This window comes from Ixodes scapularis, unplaced genomic scaffold (genome assembly GCF_016920785.2).
Source record: "Ixodes scapularis isolate PalLabHiFi unplaced genomic scaffold, ASM1692078v2 PGA_scaffold7__128_contigs__length_106722199, whole genome shotgun sequence".
NCBI classification, from domain to species: Eukaryota; Metazoa; Arthropoda; class Arachnida; order Ixodida; family Ixodidae; genus Ixodes; species Ixodes scapularis.
The window spans coordinates 57,441,324-57,459,266 of NW_024609882.1; the positions used below are offsets into that span (position 1 = coordinate 57,441,324).

Here is a 17,943-nt window from a genome sequence, read left to right on the forward strand (position 1 = left end):
GTATCCCATCAAAATCAATACATATACTCATTGACCAGCGTGGAAAAAAATTATAGTTTTTTGTAAATTCTAGTTAAGTAGTACAATTTGTGGTCTATTGTTAAACCTGCGGTTTTATGCTAACAAACAGAACACGCTCAAACTTATCGCACACAAATTTGCACTAATAACAAGAACGATAGACCCACCTTTTCGCCATTTTATTGATTATATATTTTGACCTGCTCATCAAGTACACATTTATTTACTTTCTATATCTTAAGAATACACAAAAAGCATAAAAAAGAGGGCTTCAATTTTAATATTCTTTATAAATAGCTGATTCTGCGTTTATAAACTAAAAAAAGTTACATACCTCATGAAGCTGCGTTTACAGCATGCGGCACAATTGGGGCCAAACGTCTATTACCACCTTTTTATGAACGTGATACATATCTGGCTCTCGTATGCTTGGAGTTTACCTTTGTCATTTCCTTCAACTCGTCTAGCGTAACGTCCAGATAAAGAATCATGCCGCAATAACTTTGAACACGTGCAATATGTGTATGGCCCGCATTACTCGTCCATAGACCTTTCCCGGATAACCTCATACCAACGCGAAATTGACGTACTTTCAACCTGGTGCATTTTTCGATGGCTCGCTGACACACGGTATGTAACCGGCAAGGGTACGGGCACAATGATTAGAAACTGACGTCGTGCGCGCGTTAGTTCCGAGTGCTTCTTTTTACCGTGTTGCAATTTCCGAAAATCCACGGTTGTCTGGCTATCACTGCATCGTCGTCAGGTGCCCAAATAATTTTAATAGGCATAAGAACAACCGCGAAAAGCGTTCCACAAGAAGTTGCAGCGCGAGTGTGGCTAAAATGCTAGTGAGCATCACATGTTCCCCACGAACCCTTATTTATGAAGTTGGTCGTTTGGGAGCGTGAATCGCGAGGGCTTTGTAGCAGACTTATCGTCACGTTTATGCTCACGACTACTTCCTCTACGGCAAGAGGACAGATTCCAATCCGGTGCAGGTGCTCTGATTAGGCAATAACTGCAAGGTTTGCTATCGCTCCCTGGCATGTGAAGGGTATGGCCACGTCTACGTGCCACCTCTGAAGATGCAGCCATCACATGCCGAGAACCTTACCTGCATAAACTACATTAAACTGCTCATATATATCTTCATTGTGGAAACTCAATAAAGCACCCCACCGTCTTCGTCCTCGTTCTCGTTTTTTCGAGGATGCAGAGTGATTTGCTCGTCCGACTAGCCAGCTTGAGTCAACCGGCCAAGTTCCAGCCAAATTATTGTAGCCCACTATAGTCAAGTCTAGCCAAATTCCCCCATACCCACACCGTTGAAAACCCACATAGCTGCGCTGGCAGATTAGCTGGTATTTGAAGTTTAAAGCCACAATAGATGGCGTCGCCGGCACCGCAATTCTCAAGGTGGCAACACCATAAAAAGGGGTGTATACTACTAAAGAAAACTGAAGTGTCTACTTTACCGCAAAGAATTCGGGAGAGCCAATCGCTGCAATCTATGGAGGGAGCTCGCCCAATAACAAGGCTGGACATACGTTGAAACCTAAGAAAACAGTTTCGCGCCGTTGCGCCGAAATGAGGTTTCCTAATATGATCTGTGCCACTGTGCAGACTGATCTTTTATAGGCCTAAACATAATTTACAACCTCGTGATCGGCGGAGCGTCCTCTATCGATTGCGGCGATTGGCTTTCTCAAGTGCTTTGCTGAAAAAGTGGGCACTCCTTATTATGATGCAGTAACTGACAGCTTAAGAAAAGCAAAGGTCACATTATCGAACAAAAGGTTAAAAATCGGGAACAAACGGGGACAACGATTCAGCTTAATCCATTCAGTAATGGACCGACTAGCCCAAACCCAAGTTTTAATACTCACATTTTCATCTTTACGCTTCGTGCTTTGCGACTCGTTCCTCGGCGCTCTTATTAGCTAATGCCGCAGACTAGCCTCGCCCCATGTTTCTTAAGTTTCGGTGGCTACTGGGAGCTTGCGACACCTAAAGAGGGAATGTCGAACTACATCGGCAGGTACACCGACAGTAGCGTCCGTGTTACTTCGCATAGTGAAGCGTTGCATGCTCTTGGTGGCGCCTGCGTCTTTCCGCGGTCGCCTTTCTCCCTCTCGATTCGAAGTGAAGGTTTGACACTTTGACATTCGTAAACATATTCATGCCCGACGTTGCCCTATATCTGTTCTCATTTCAGTCGACCCGCAGGAGTTGATCGGAGCTGGGAATCAGTCGTTTTCCCCGCAATTGTAAGCGGCAACGACGGCAACGCGCCCGCATGTTCTTTTGTTGTTTGTTTGTCTGCGCTGGAATATGCCTCTACAAAGCGTTTATCTGTTTGACGGACCGGAAATCCGTACGGGACGACATTCACTAGTGTCACAATAGTTTATAAACTCTGCGAGAGAAATATCTTTTGCTCTTGTTATTATGAGAATGCTCTTCGCTCGCTGGTACGAATCAAGTTGACTTACTGATAATAAGATGATCGCTGCTGTTTTCACGAGCGCATGGAAAGAATGTGCTCTCAACTTGAAAATCTCGTGTAAAAAAATTATTGCCGATTATGGCGATGAGCGTTTTTTACAGCACTGTGCGCAGGCAAGCTGACATTGATTACAAGCTCAGGTCAGCTGCTACACACCATGTCTATGCGAAATGCTTCTGGTAGAAGCCGCTTCGTGACGCCACTGTCTTGTCTCCCTCTTCGAATAGTCGCTCAAAGCGTAAAAATCCCAGAGCGGAGCTGGATATAAGCTTAGTAGGGCACGTTGTTGGGCTAGTTGGTTCATCTTAGTTAATCACAAAAAACATCGCAAAAAAGACAAGACAAGAAGTGCACAGGACAAGCGCTTGTCCTGTATACTCTTTTTCCTTGTCTTTTTTGCGCTATTTTATATGTTTAACTGAATACAAGCGTCTTACGTTTGCTTTGCATCCAAGGAGAATGAGGCATTAGCCTAGAGGAAGGTGCAAGAACAAATCGCAAGGCAAGAGAAGTGAATATAAAATTGGCAGCGACCTTTACCATCAAGTGGTAAAGGTCGCTACCAATTTTTTTTTATCATTTTTTTAATCATTTTTTTATCTTTTCGTTTTGTTAACATTGCACTATAAAGTATGTAAATTGTGTTTTACCTTGTAACCACCCTACTAAAGTTTTCGATGGAAACTGGTAGTATTTCTAAATAAATAAATAAGTTCTTATAATGTATGAAATGCATTAGAAGCTCTTGCAGAGTTGGTAAGGGAACTGGTGTTCCATATACGTATATTTTCCCGCTAAATTTAGTGTGGAAACTGGATTCGTGTTTAGGTCACCAGACGTAAATTTTCCCGCTAAATTTAGCGGGTAACCGAATTGATATAAACGTCACATGACGTCAATTTACCGCTAAATTTAGTGGGGAAACTAAATTGGTGTTTTGGCCACAAGACATAAAATTTCGCGCTAAATTTATCGGGGAAACTGAGTTGACGTATAGGTCCCGTTCCGTCAATTTCACCAAAAAAAGGGGGGGGGGGGCGTCACTTGATGCCACTTTCCCGTCAGATTTAGCGGGGAAACGGAATTTGTGTATAAGTCACGCGACGTCCATTTTTCTGCTAGCGGGGGCACTGAATTGGTTTGTCTGTATGTCCCGTGACGTCAGATCACGTGAGAATAAGTTGACCGCTGAATTGAGCTGAGAAACTGAATTCGTGCATAGGTTTCGTGATATCAATTTTTCAGCTAAATTTAGTAACAAATGCACGGACGAATGGACGAACGGACAACATTTTGTGATTGGGGGTAGCGTTAACAAAGCATTTCATGCTGTTATAAGCTGCAATGGAGCTGGTTTCGCTCCCTCTATGCGACTGGTGACGGCTGCAACACATGCCTGGTTGGGACCTGGCGGATTTATTCAGCGGCCAACAATCACCAGGAGGGCGCGAGTTGCTCTCCATTCAGGTGGAAGCCCTAAATTTTTCTTACAAAAATCTTCTTCATCTTGGGGACTTCCCATGAAATTTATTATTTAACAAAATGAGCCCCGTCCTGTTATTCGCAGTCTGTGACTCCATAGCGCCGTACAAACTATACGAATTCGGAAACGCAATAATTGATTTTAGTCTGAGAATCACTTGGTGACCGCTGACGCAGAGTTGACATCAACACTTGAACGCAACTCTTTCACTTTTAACATAAAGAGTTGATTTGACTGAGGTAGGCTACTTCCGTGGGACGATTTTTTTCTGTAACATTGTGGAGATAAGACATCAACTGAACGAGTAGTCGGGTCTCCCGCAGGAAGTGACTGTGAGCATTATGCAGAGCATGGTCGCTGCATGCTTACGCGTAAAATTCAAAGTTTTTTTTTTTTAAAGGAGTGCCATTTTTTTTAGGCGGTGCGACGGTTCTTTGTAATACGGTTTTTCAAATAGGGTTCGTGTCAGTTCTCGTCACGGAGTCCCCTAGTCTCCTGAGATCGACGTGAACCACATCGGGAAGTCTTATGGCTGAGAAGCGAGTGCGATCGGGTTTCTGTCCCGATGTTTTACAGAACTCACGACTTGGTTTCTGTTTTATATGAAAAGCATTACTGTAAATTTTCTTTTTGCAATGACATAACTTTTACAATTCAACACGTTACATTACTTACTTTCCTAAACCTAACTTGTACGCATTTTAACCTTACTTATTACATTTCCGAGCTAACTTGAGACCATAAGTTTTGACTTCGTTTTAAATTTTACTTTTGTCAATACTTCCATTTTTTTTTCTAAGAGCAAGTTCAGTGAGTGTCAACATTTATATAAGATGTTACACGTTTAATGCTTAACAAGTCGCATAAATAAATATGTTAAATTTACTGGAGAAACCTGGTTTCTACAATTTATATGAAATTGTGCCACCTGGTGGTGTTGAGGGGCCGTATTTTTAATTGTTTTACAGTTAAAATTGGCAACATAGACTTGAACTGTTCAGATCAAAGGTTATAATGATTGAGAATACAATTTGTTTTTCTGGGAGCTGCGTTTTGTGAGCCGGCTTTGTGAACAACTTTGATGAAGTGTTCACCAATGCTTGGAATTGGGACAGTCGTTTTTCATGCTTTTAATAGACTCTAATTTTTCTTGTAATCCTTGGAGCTTGCAATACTTCCGAGCGCAGTTTAATCGAGTGTTCATATTTACCTTCCTGAATGTGGGCTGGGGCTTATATAAAATACCATTTTGTCGTACTTATTGAGCCTACAATCAGTTAATTAAAAAAAATCTCAAAATAGACCAATACCTCTTAGAAAATAAGGGCACACAATAGCTCGCGCAGGGCAGTCAAACAGATCTGGCGAGTTTCGTGGTTATGAAAGCTTGTCGTCTTCATCGCGTAGCGAATCTTTGCAAACAGTTTTTCTTCTTCCGATCCAAGATAATTTAAGGGATTTGTTTTTAGTAAAATTTTGAGCCATGTCGTGTACAGAAGTTTAATTTGAAAACAAAAACGCTCTACAATAAAGGCTAAAGTCGCGAAAAGACTATCAAACATTACTGACATGCTTTGCCCGCAACCACTAAATTAGCTCCGTACTCCATTCCTAGAATATATTGTAGACGCCGCCATATTGTTAATTAGTGCAGATAGGGTGAAATGTTCTATAGCTACAATGAAAAATTGAACTTCTTGAGCTTTGATTAAGGTGTCAGGAAGCTCGGACGATATCAGTTTATTCTGTCGCTGTCTGTTTTTGACATTTCTGAAGTATAGACGATCAGTTTTTGCGATTTCATATAAAACTTCGGGTAACTGGCATCAAAAACTAAGCACCTGAATCCAGTCTTTTATAATCCGCTACAAAGGGGAAACCGAAAAATTCGACCCAATCCAATCCAATCTCTGGGCGTCTTTACTCTGAAGCCTAGCGTACTCAATGGCTCAAGCGTAATCAAAACTAAAGAGACTACCACTGCTGGTTTCTCGTAGTATCGACCGACAAGATCTTTGTCCTTCTGGTTTTTTTTTTTTTTCCTTAGGCTTTCTGAAGCGGAATGGCCTCCTCTTCCGACGTTATAAAACGGAGCTGGCGCGCACGTGTCTGGAGATCACGATTACGAATCCGAACGAGAGTTCGCGAGACCGCCCGGGAAATCCCGCGCGAGTTGTCGGGATTCGGCGTGAACTAAACGAGCCAGTAGCGCCGTCTCCCAACCGTCGAGAGTGAATAGCAGTTCGAAGTTTTGTTTGTGTTTGCTATATTTTTTGCCCTTGTTTCAAGTGAAGTTTCGCTGTCTTAACTGCATGACAATTTGAATATGTGCCTTTTTTTAGTGTGTCTAAGAGAGTTGTCGCTTCGAATCGACAAATACTCCAGAAAAAAGAAATACAGAATTTTGTACTCATTATGTTTGTTTTAGCTACAAGATCGAGAAAAAACAGCAGCATAAAAGGGAATTTTGCATATCTTAAATTACGACGTTCGAGCCACAGGTGCTGACGCCTGTTCCTGAAAATGCGGACGTGTTCGAAATTCCTGAAAAGCCGTACAAAATTGAAAAAAAAAACTTGTGACAACTTTTTTGTTTACCTTGCTCTCGTGCTCTTTTTAATGCTCATTTTTTACTCAAGGGAGCAGAAAGAGCTCTTAAAACAAAGACCTTTCGCAACTTTTTACTAAGGAAAGAGTAATTTACCGGTGATTGGCGGAGGAACAGCATAGGCGTAGATGATGAATCGAGTACTTCATTTGCTATATTTACTGACAGCTCAGAAGAAACAATAAAAGCAGGGCATTGCGACTCCTGAGCATCCCTATGTCGCTTCTTAGACGCTTGCGGCATCGGCGATAAGAAGGCCGAAGAACCAATCGCGAAGCAAGAAGCCATTATAAGCCACGCCCTTTGTTTCTTAAGTTGTCAGCGACTGTAGTTCGGTTCATCGTTGACGGCGGCCTCGTCGAGTCGGCGCGAATGATGAATATGCACTTAGGTAATTTACGCGTTAAGTGAATTTAAATGAAGTAAAATGAAGCGAACGAATAGAGTAACCCGATCAAACTCTCTGCGATCGCGAGAGACATATAATGCCTCCAATCTGCTCGAGAGAACCAAAACTGAGTATGTAACACCAAGATATCTAGATCGTCTAAGTTCCCGGCAAAACACTTGGGAAAGACAATCGCTGTAATACATATGAAGGGAGCTCCGCACACAGTGTTGCCAACGTAGTGTTTTTCCCGCTAAATTGTGTTGTTTTCTAAGTTGTATGACGGGAGAAATGGCAGTCTTGCGGTTGGCGGTACTTTTTTTTGCGGTTTTCAAGTCATTATAGCATAATTTCTGATAGTCGAATGTGTTCTCCAGTTTACATTTATCAATCTCAAAAGGTGACACCACCTTGAACTGTCGACTGTCAAATTAGTCGCTCAACATTAACGAAAGTTAGAGGGGCTATTCACCTTGTTGCATAAATGCAGTGTATGACGTTTTATTTTCAAAGAACAATTTTCCGATCAGCTACTGGGTGAGGTATACCCCTATTGATGTAAGTCGCCTCACTTTGCAAGAAAATCTACCATTTAAAATTGCTGCAAAATATTGAGCTTTGCTAAGCTCCAGCCAAAACTAGAACTTATGGGAGAGGTGCCTATCTATTTTTTGCCCTGAAATCTGCTTTTTTTATGCAAAATGACAATTTAAAAAAGAATTCCATACAATGGGGCATTTTCTCCTCATCAGATCCCCATGTTTCGGAAATACGAACATAGTTAGAACAGAAAACATATACCTAGCCGCATTCCTATTTAAATTTCAGTTCAGAAACATCCACAGCGAACATTATAACTCCGTAATTCATTGAAATGGTAAATTTGTTAAAACGAAAATCGTTGCAAGAAGTGAAACTGAAAAAAATGAAACCTATTTGAACTTTCCACAAAAATACATTTGATTTTACTGCTGGTGGTGTTCACTAAAAGGCATCAAGAGCATAGGGGGTGCCGTCTGCTCACGCCCGATCCCCTAGGTTGCCTTGCTGAGCGAGTCCGAACTTAAAGCACTTTCTTCGAGTGTCATTTTATTGTCGACATGTGGACATTGATTATGAGACGAGTGAGGAGTCGGATATGCTTGCCATACCTGAGCCAGCGTCAGTAATTATATTTTAGTTAGTTTTCTGTTCAGTCAAGGTGGATTTTTCGATTCTCGGCCATGTGCATAGCCTCTTCCATGGGGAAGCTGGACTTTTTTGGTGTTCTTAAACGGATAGTACTGACTGTCGAACAAATATGTTTAATGTACTGAAACTGTGATTAAATGCTATTTCTAACGAGAGTGTGATCATCATTCTAGGGCGTACCGGTGCGGAGCTACAGCTGTTGGAAAATAAAAAACCTAAAAGTTGCACATTTCCACAACATGATTTGGCATCGTCGGCTTACCGGAAATGTTGTATTTCTCAGTAAATATTTGAAATATTGCAATAAAAATTTTCAGAGTGGGCACTATTAGTTGTTGAACCACAATATATAAAAACATGAAAAGTCATATTTTTCTAAGAACTTGCAAATTTCAAGAGTTGTCCCCCCTTAAATAGCTAGATTTCTGAGGTAAATTTGTTGAGTCATGGCGCCATGATTTGTGCTTACTCTTAACAAAATTGTCAGTGAGATTAAGGCTTGCGACGTCATTAAGATATTCTGGGGCGAACATTAAAACATGATATCACGACGTTCATACGTTAGTTTTGTGCATGCGCTTTAAATTTAGCTTTTTTTTGTTTGAGTTGGCAACTGTCAGCAAATGACGAGGCTGATAATGACTTGTAGACAGGAAAGATAGTTTGCGATGTAACGCCCGAAACTTATGAACAAAAGAAGTGTACAACATAGGTCTGTTCATTAGTTTCGGGTGACACATATATTTGAAGTTCACCAGCTCGCCGGCAAGTCCTTTGTTATTTCTATATTTTATTCCTCGTCATTCGCCGAATGCCTACCGGAGATTACAGCTGCTTGTTTCCCAAGGAGTCTGGGAAAAAATAAACGCTGCTGATTTGTTAAAAGGTAAGACACATCTACAAATCTGTATAAAAATAACAAAAGAATGATTGGTGAAAATATTTTTTTCCTCATTTGATAGTGGGTATTAAAAAACAATAGGTTCACTCAAACATATATTAGAAATATTTTCCCACATGCTATGCATCAACCTTGAAAGCATTTTAGCTTTTAGAAAATTGTGTATTAGATTGGTGCATGAAGAATTCAGGCTTTAATGACCAAAAGTGACAATAGAGGGCGTGTGGACCCAGATTGATTTTGATGCCAGGCGTCCGGAAGGTTGATTACTTGCAGCCCGTGCATCCAGTATTTCCCGTCCTTCAACTATCCGATTATCCGCTCAATCTTTTCCTAATGGCTGCCGATATTCGACCACTATTTTTTTTTTCTGTTTGATTTGCGTTCTTGTGTACTGGTCAAGGCTTTACAAGACCACGCATTAGTCCAGCGGATAGTGTTCGCTAAACTGATACGTATTTCCTTATTTTCAACAATATCACAGCAAGAATTAATTTTTCTTTTGCCTATGTGACCTAGAACGACGGCGCCTTAATACTGCACCTCCACGGAGGTTTGAAGAAAAAATGCTGGTATACAATAATACATTTTTTTTTGTAATTTATTCGTAATTCGGCATTCATTTGCGCGACGATTGTAACTCTGAAAATGTATTTTCTGGTCCTTCGTTTTGAACGAGGCAGTTGTTTCTGCCTTTGGGGAGCCCAGCAACAGTACGGAAGTTCCGTATTTGAAGCTTTGTGCATGTGAAACGCAACGTAATTTATTTTACGTTACTACGTTGAAGTAAAAAAAAAAAGACGTTTTAATTATCTGGAGCTTTTTTAATTCACTACAAATGTTCATAAAATGTAAAATTGTTAAGTAAAAAAATTATCACTCAATGTTTCTTCTATCACCGATCATGTCAACTTATCAATTTCTGCATCACCATATACAACTTGTGCGCGGGATCGTGACAGAGCTTTCGCAGATTTAGACAATTTCAACGTGCCACTTTCATATTGTCGCAGTACTCTTTATGAATCATCGCCTACTTTTTACTGAGTGCACGGCATACGAGCGAATTGATATCGGCTCAGAAGGTCGGAAATCGACCGTTTCCCTGGCATGAGCGCTGCCTTCCTTACAGTTCCGCAAAACACAATCATGGAGATCAATATACACTCTAGGAAATCTGGAGCGGCTACTCTTCCGCAAAGCACTTAGAAGAGCCAGTTGCAGCAACTACAATGTCACTAAATCCAGTGCCTTCAGCTGCAACCAGCTGATGGAGCTCGGCTGTGATGAGGCTGCAAATACGTTTGCACCTACAAAAACCAATCTGCCCAGTGACACCGAGCACGACGTAAGAACATGAAAGCTCACGCTCACTTTCACAACATGGAACGCTTCTGAGGTCTTGAACAGATTTTGTTTCCTGGTCACTTGCCGAGCTCCTAATGTAGATTCCAGCGATTGGATCTCAAAAGCACTTTATTGAATGTTGGACGCTCAGGAGCTTTTTGTTGTTGTGTACAACCAGCTAGCTCGTCAGAGAAACGTCAGAGAAACTTTGCACAAGCTTGACAACCCGAGGAGCCTAACTTGGAGGCTAATACGGTTTGCTCTAAGGCGTTAGTTAGAGCCAGGATACTTGTTTGCGTCGCTTTTCTCTGGCTCATCACAAATCGCCAAAGAGCAAGACTTGAGCCAAAGAAGCCACGTATCAACCGAAGAACCAGCCGCGAAGCCTTAAACTTGCACTCGTTTGACAATTTTAGGCCAAAAGTTGCCCCATAAAAAGGATCGACCGGAAATGAAGCCTATATCTGGCGCTTGATTGACGACTATTATCCAAAAATGCCAGATGACATCAAAACTACCAGCAGTGATGCCTAACTTTGGTACGTTTTTGGCGAACTAGGGCCAAGATATTCAGACTTTGGCCAAAGAAGGTCAAGCTGTGCTCTACCTTGGATCCATCGGGCGTTTCAAAACCGAAAAATCCCAGACAAAAAAAAAACACACACACACACACACACAAAAAGGTTTTTGTTTAAGGAGTTGTGCTACGTGAGAATTTGCCTAAAATAATTAAAAAAAAAGTTTTTACATACAGGCACTCCAGGCGTCATTGCACCTTTTATAACGTTTTCCGTGATGAAACTTCAGAAGAGATGCACCTTCTAACGAATACGAATTATTGAAAAGTGAAAAGAAATCAACACTAAGTAATGTTACCGAGAGGATCATTACGACAACTCGCTTACATTGAATGCTTTGTACAAAAAAATTTAAGACTTACAAAGATGTGGTGTAGCGAAACACCAACTTACCTTAATGTCAGGTTGCGGCTCCGGAAGATCCCTAGAGACCTAGCGTTCAAATCGCAATGAACAGTAGGGGCGGGTGCGCTGGACACGATAGCCAATTACCTCCATATATACTCGGGGCGATGCTCCGTTTCTACGTAAAGACCCCATCATCAAGCCCAGAAGAAGCACCCGCAACTTTCAACATCCCTCAAATGGCGCTTCAACCACACGAGTGTCCCGAGATCTTCCGATTGGTCCGAGCCACCAACTGCGCCGCTCCAATTGGCCGACACCGGTCACGTGGCTAAAAGGCGCCATTTTTCTCACCCCGAATGAGAGGATGGCTGAGAGAGCTCTGAATTAGCCGTAGGGTCTCCCACTTGAAGTCGGATAGGTGGGTGTCAGGTGTTGAAGTGCTCTCCGGCGCTAAATTGAACGAGCTGAAGTGGATATCGCAGGCAATTGGACGGGGGCCCGTGCTCGAGCACGTGCAAAGATAGAAACGAAGAAGGACCGCTGGCATGCCTGTCTTTTTTTTTTCTTTTTTGTTTATTTTATTCTCCTTAATTACGAAACAGGCCGTTAAACTTACCGGCATTTTCGCAGGATCAACAACATGCTTCGTGAACAATGAACCCAGTTTGACCAATAATAATAAAACGATATTATGTTCAGTTTCGATTTTTGCAATTGGAACTCGCTGTCAATCATGGTAATATTAATGATAGTCTGCGTCATCGGTTTCGTTATCTACCGTTTACCGAGTGTGGGGTCTATTTCGAGCCAATGGGTGTCAAATCCGTATATCCTTTTGACGTGTATAAGCGATAAGAGGCGGCTTATGAAGAGATATGAGTCTCAACCTATACCGATGATTTGAATTCCTAAGCAGCGACCAATATATAAGTTCCTAATAATCCTGTCTATCCTGATATTTTTATAAATCCGATATAAACTGTAAAATACCGGCTTCCCAAAATAAAGTGCAATTTAAACGAAAAAAAAAGAACTATGTTTGTTTTAGTCGGAATGCTCTTTTACTTTTGAACAAGATTTAGTATCTTGTTGAGATAATTTATGCCTAAATGTTATAATACTATAAATAAAAGTAGCGCTGTCTTGCCTTGTCTTCTTTATTTTAGCGATTTGAGCGAATTAATTCATTCTTGTGAGACAGCGCGCATAAAAGACGTGAGACAAAAGAACAAAAAGCAGAAGGGACGAGAACTTACACACGAGTAACATTTTTTAAAAGAATGCAAGCGAGGAAAAAGACTACACCTGAGCATAGTCAACACGTGTTCATAAACAATACCTCCTTCGTAAATGCATGTACAAAATGTCCCCTCCCTCTAAAATATAAATAAAAAGGAGGGCTTTTTTTACCGCATCACCGAATTCTCCTTCCCTACCAAAATGTCGCGCTAGCGCTCAGAACCAGATGCCATTGTTTCATAACTAACCGTCATATAATTCCAAATTTCTAAAGTAGTTTTTGAAATATTTCATGGGGAAAATGGCGGCCGACGGAGCTGTTAAATACATAGAGCTGAACGGCAGCGGTTACCAAAGACGGGCTAAAACGGGCCCCAGTGTCCCACCGAATACTTTTAAAAAACAGCTTATAACTATTGAAGCAGATAACGGTTATTTTTGAAACTTTGCCAGCTGCATGGTCCGCACCGCAAGCTCAACACTTGGATGGGAAATGAACGTTCAACGATGTGTAGAATGTTTCTTTTTTTAAAAAAGAAACAAGAAACACTAAGTGTTTTTCTTCTTTCGACACGCTGCACATATATTTGGCTGACGTATTTCTTTACCCTCTGATCATCGATAGCGTAAGCTTCTAACGGTTCCCCATACCCCATTTTTCACTAAGTCCGAGCTACGTCAAGGCTACTATCCCACGGAGACAATCAACTAGGTCCTAAAGTGCATTTGCATGGCACTTTGCTTTTTTGCGTTCGCTACATCGTCGGCTGTCGACCCATGCATCGCTCATCGCCCGGGCAAAAGATGCTGAGTCACCGAGCTGTAGACGCATGCCCAGCGTCCGATATGGCGCACAACATATCAACAGCGCATGCTGAGAAGACGTTCCACAGCCCAGCGGACAAAGATGGCAGCGCGCAGAAGGCAATTTTTTTTGCAAGCGTCTATACCAATCACATGCAGGATCAAGCGCAGGATCACTGTGCGTTCGTTGTGCGTGAATGGCTTAGCCGGTTTGAGCGGTAATGATTGGACATCTAGGATAACTTCAACCAATCATCTCCGTGGCGGCTTTCAGACCTAGTGTAAAACGGAGTACGACTATCTGCTCTGATTCCTCCTCGATATTTGTCATTTTTTTGGTGAAGATCAGCACAACTTAGAATAATCAAAGAGCCGCGCGTCGGCTTCACCGCCGTGAAATCGAGCGCAGACACATAGGAGACACAAGCTCTGCCTTACAATTCGACTCCTCTTCGTGTCTAGTGAATCGGTCGAAGGGCGCTCGGAATCGGGGTCGGGCCCAAGGGACGATTTGGCGCCATCAGAGTGTTAGGACGTTACGTGGTGCCTGAGTGTGTTCACGCGCCCTAGCTCGGACCGCGTGGAGCGAAAGCTCACTGCAGAACCCAGGAATCCCGAGTTCAATTGTCACTTGTGTGCTATTCAATTTCGATGAGCATCGTACCGGCGTGCTGGTCGTCTGTCGCTCCGGCGTGATGCATGTTACGCACCTCAGGCTCGCAGCCGCGCTGCACTGGCTAACTTTCTCATCTACGGCGTAGGCCCGAGGTTGGCCGCACCTCGAATGGAAGAGCGGCCGTATGCTGTCGAATCGCAAACGGCGAATTCGGTACGTTTTGAGTGTTACGCGTCGTAGATAGAGGATGGCGTTCGCGAGATTCGGATACGAGTGCTGCGGGTGAAGATGGACTGAAGATAGACAATGCCTCAAGTGGGTCTTTCGTTTATTTGAAACGTGCCCGAAACAGGAAGTGCTGGTTGTTAGGAGGCTGCAAATGTATCGAAGATTAACTCGTTGAAAACAGAGGCAGACTATTGCTTTATTTTTCCGTCAAGTCAAGCTCGAGGCATCTGCGGGGGATGGCTACTGTGCAGCGTGATTTGATACGACTCTTTTTTGCATCACGACTGGTTGTAAGGTTACAGCTTGACACTTGTTAAGATAGCAAAGACAAACAAACCGTTTAAAGAAACCATAAAGGCAATTCTGCACATTAAAAACAAACAAAAAAAAAAAAACGTGTTTTTCGATTTTGAGGGATTTAGCAATATGTTCACTCTTTTGATACAATTCGCCGAAGCTTATTACTTCGTGTAAAATAAATCGAAGAAACTGAAACAGACGTTCTGCTTTCCCACCATAAAACCTCTCTTTTAAAGGGAGGCTACGTCAACAATGAACCGTTGGTTTTAGTAGACGTTAGTGGTCATAAGTGCGGCTGGCGTGGTGAACTGCAGCAGAGCTTTGTGGTTTCAGATCAACGTAACTGCTAGTAACCAGGACACCCGTGCTTCGAATGCCGTTTGCCAAGATACTCCTTGAATTGGTTACTACGCTTCACACGGAGCACAAATGACTCGGTGACTCGCGGCCGTTTGTCGACTGGACGCGGTAAAGCGGAACACTGTACATGGTCATCATTTCTTGTCGACGTCGTCTATTGCCGATCACGTTGCGAGCAGCGCTGTCGTATTACAAAGACCAATGTTTTTTGCGCGTCGCTGTTACGTACCAAGGTAGACATAACACCACGACAGGCTTAACGCGGGCGCCTTCAGCTTCACTAACCCAAGGTGACCCAAGTATGGTCCTGCTCTTGGAGGCTCGGTGTAAAAGCGACAGAGGGTTGTGCTCGCGGAAAGCGTTTGTCGATGTCCTCGTTCCTGCACATTCGCGAAACACACTTCAGTGCAACACAGGCGCACAAAAGTTAAGTGGAATCAAATTTTGGATGGATTTGCACAGGGGCGGACGCAGAAATTTCCTGAGGGGGATGGGGGGGGGGGGGGGGTCAGGTGTTCGTCTGCGTACCATATGTTTAAGAATCCACTCCCCCTCTCCCTTGTTTTACGCCCTAAAATTTACACATGTAAAAATCAAGAAGGGGTCAAGACATCCGCACTCCCCCCCCCCCCCCCCCCCCCCCCTCTATATCCGCCCCTGGATGTGCAGGACAGATTGTTCCGGGCTAGACGAGGTCTGACAGAAGCTTTTTGACAGAGACCCGGAGGAAAACCGGAACCTGCAGAGCAACCTGGAACAGTCACTTCAACTTCTTTTACGCGTGAAACCAAGAATCGCGTGGAAAAACGGACAAAACACAGTAGTGTAGCATTTCTGTTTCAATGTGTTAGATTGGTGCCGTGGTACATGCACTGACCTTGAACGCGGTTAGAGCACACGTTTATGAAGTTCGCAACGTCGCCACAGGATGGCGCCACAGCCCCACTTAACACCTAGCAACCGAAGCTCACCGCCGACGTCCCACTTCGCCAATTTCGGCGCCGCGCAGTGGGGGGCGGCGCTGTATCCCTGGCATGCGTGTCAAGCAGTGTAGGGTAGTATTTTAAATACATTGCACTTAAAGTACTACTTCAAGTAGAATTAGAGAACTTGCACTTGACTTGAAGTAAGTTATCCTAGTATGTGCTTGTGGTTTACTCAAAGTATTTTTTAGAGCACAGCTCTTAGGCGCCCGTCTCCGGGTTGTGCGGTGTCGCCATCACCGTCGGTGTAACCGCGCTTTGCATTATGGGACGTTTCCCCTAATGACGTCACATGTGACGCCACTCAACCCGGGAAAATGTTTCCGCTAAATTTAGCGAAAATTTCCCGCTAAATGGGAAGGAAAAAAAAGAGGAGGAGGGGAGGGTACGGAGGGAAAGAAGTGGCATACCCTCCCTTCCGTACACTCTCCTTGTCCTTCTCAAGCGCTGCTCTCCAATTTGGCATCAAAGAGAATTGTAAACGTCTGATTCTTTTCGCTTTCGCCTACTTTCCGAGCAAAGCACACTCCCGTCTTCAAAGTACATTCCCCAAATTCAGTTTTGTTAAATTTGGATCACAAAACGATGATTTGTCAACTCCAAAGAAATACTGGGAGGGATATTTTCCTCTCACCAGAAAGGTGTGCAAATTAGGCATCACTCTGTTTGTTCTCGGGGCGTCTTTCGTGTAGCTTTTTGAACTCTCGCTTCTACTCGCACGGTCAGCGCAAGTGAGGAGGTTAAACGTATTAGGAGAGATGAATTAATCATATAATGTAGCACCTGAGACTGGTGCGAAAAAATTAAACTTTGAAGTCGGAGAAAGAGGCAACGGAATAGAAGGTCACAATATTTCGAGACATTCTCTTTTGTCTTTTGCTTCGACTTGAAAGTTTCTTTAAGGGGCTGACGTCATGCTCTCTCCTTGTACATTTAACACCTTTGGGTGCAACAAACCAGCGCATGCGGCGCCAAATTCAGAAGTCGGAGGGACTTCTGAATTTGGTGCCATTTCTGAAAATAACTACTCTGTGGCCGCTTGACTACCTAATATTCCCAGCCGTTTCCGAAAATAGGTCATGCTTGTACCCTTGATTACACCTGGGGCAATGCATACCACTTAAAAATTACTGCATAGTGGAATAAAAAGGGCGTCGTGAAATATTGTGGTAAAATACCTGTACTCTACTTTGAAAGAAGATTGTATCTATAGTACTTTACTTCAAGTACATTGCACCTTGTGTATTGACTACTTTACTTATGTACATCACCTCTCATTTACCTTGTACTTTAGTTGAAGTACTTTTTAGATGTAGCACTTTACCGAAAACTTGTGTCAATCAATACCTGGGCTAGAGTAACTGTGCATGCTCTGCTTGCAAAGCCAGAATATCGCGTTTTTTTGCCTTGCGCCCCCAAATCCATATTGGTGGAGAAGCAGTGACGTGTGCCGAGCTGGATCCAACCTTCATGAGGAAAAGAGCCCTTAATTGCTGGCGCCGAGTTTTGGGTGGAGCAAGTTTCTCGTATTTCGTTGGCCAAATATGCATCCTACACAAAATGAACGAACTGCAAGGTTTCTTGACCACTGAACATTATATGTAGTCACTGAGTACAGTATTATCGCTTTGTTTTATAAAGCCAGCGAGCGATATTTCAAAGCATGTTTCCCAAGTCTGGGAAGCAGACGACAAAGGACGATCGCATTGCTGGCGCATTCGGCGCTCGCGGAGTGACACGCAACCGGCATATCTTTGCATTTCGAACCAGACAACAATACGCAGCTACGGCTTGCGAAGGGACAACGTTTTCGTCGACTACTATACGTTCTATCAAGGGCATGAAGAGAAACAAGAGACAAAAGACAGGACGACGGCGCATGCGCGGCGCGCCGCAGTAGTAAATGTTCTCTGCTCCGGACGCCACAGCACGCCGTCTCACAGACAAGCCACCCGAACCTCCCGATTTCGTGCAAAAGGGACTGTCGCTTCTTGCAGTCTGCGGCCTTAGATACAACATATGTCCGCCCTGGGAGCACC

General features: G+C 43.2%; 1 protein-coding gene across 6 annotated transcripts in view; it reads right to left on the reverse strand.

Annotated features, from left to right (window-relative positions):
* Positions 1–11,506, reverse strand: part of LOC8042751 — a 127,490-nt gene extending 115,984 nt beyond the window's left edge. For 4 of the 6 annotated variants that reach the window (XM_029979514.2, XM_002415748.3, XM_040212321.1 and 1 more), the window contains exon 1: positions 11,420–11,493. The gene's annotated coding sequence lies outside the window, so the exon portion shown is untranslated. Of the gene's footprint in view, positions 1–11,419 lie in introns of all 6 variants that reach the window. The other 2 variants (XM_029979516.2, XM_029979515.2) reach the window with 2 other exon arrangements.
* Between the last annotated feature and the right edge of the window lie 6,437 nt (positions 11,507–17,943).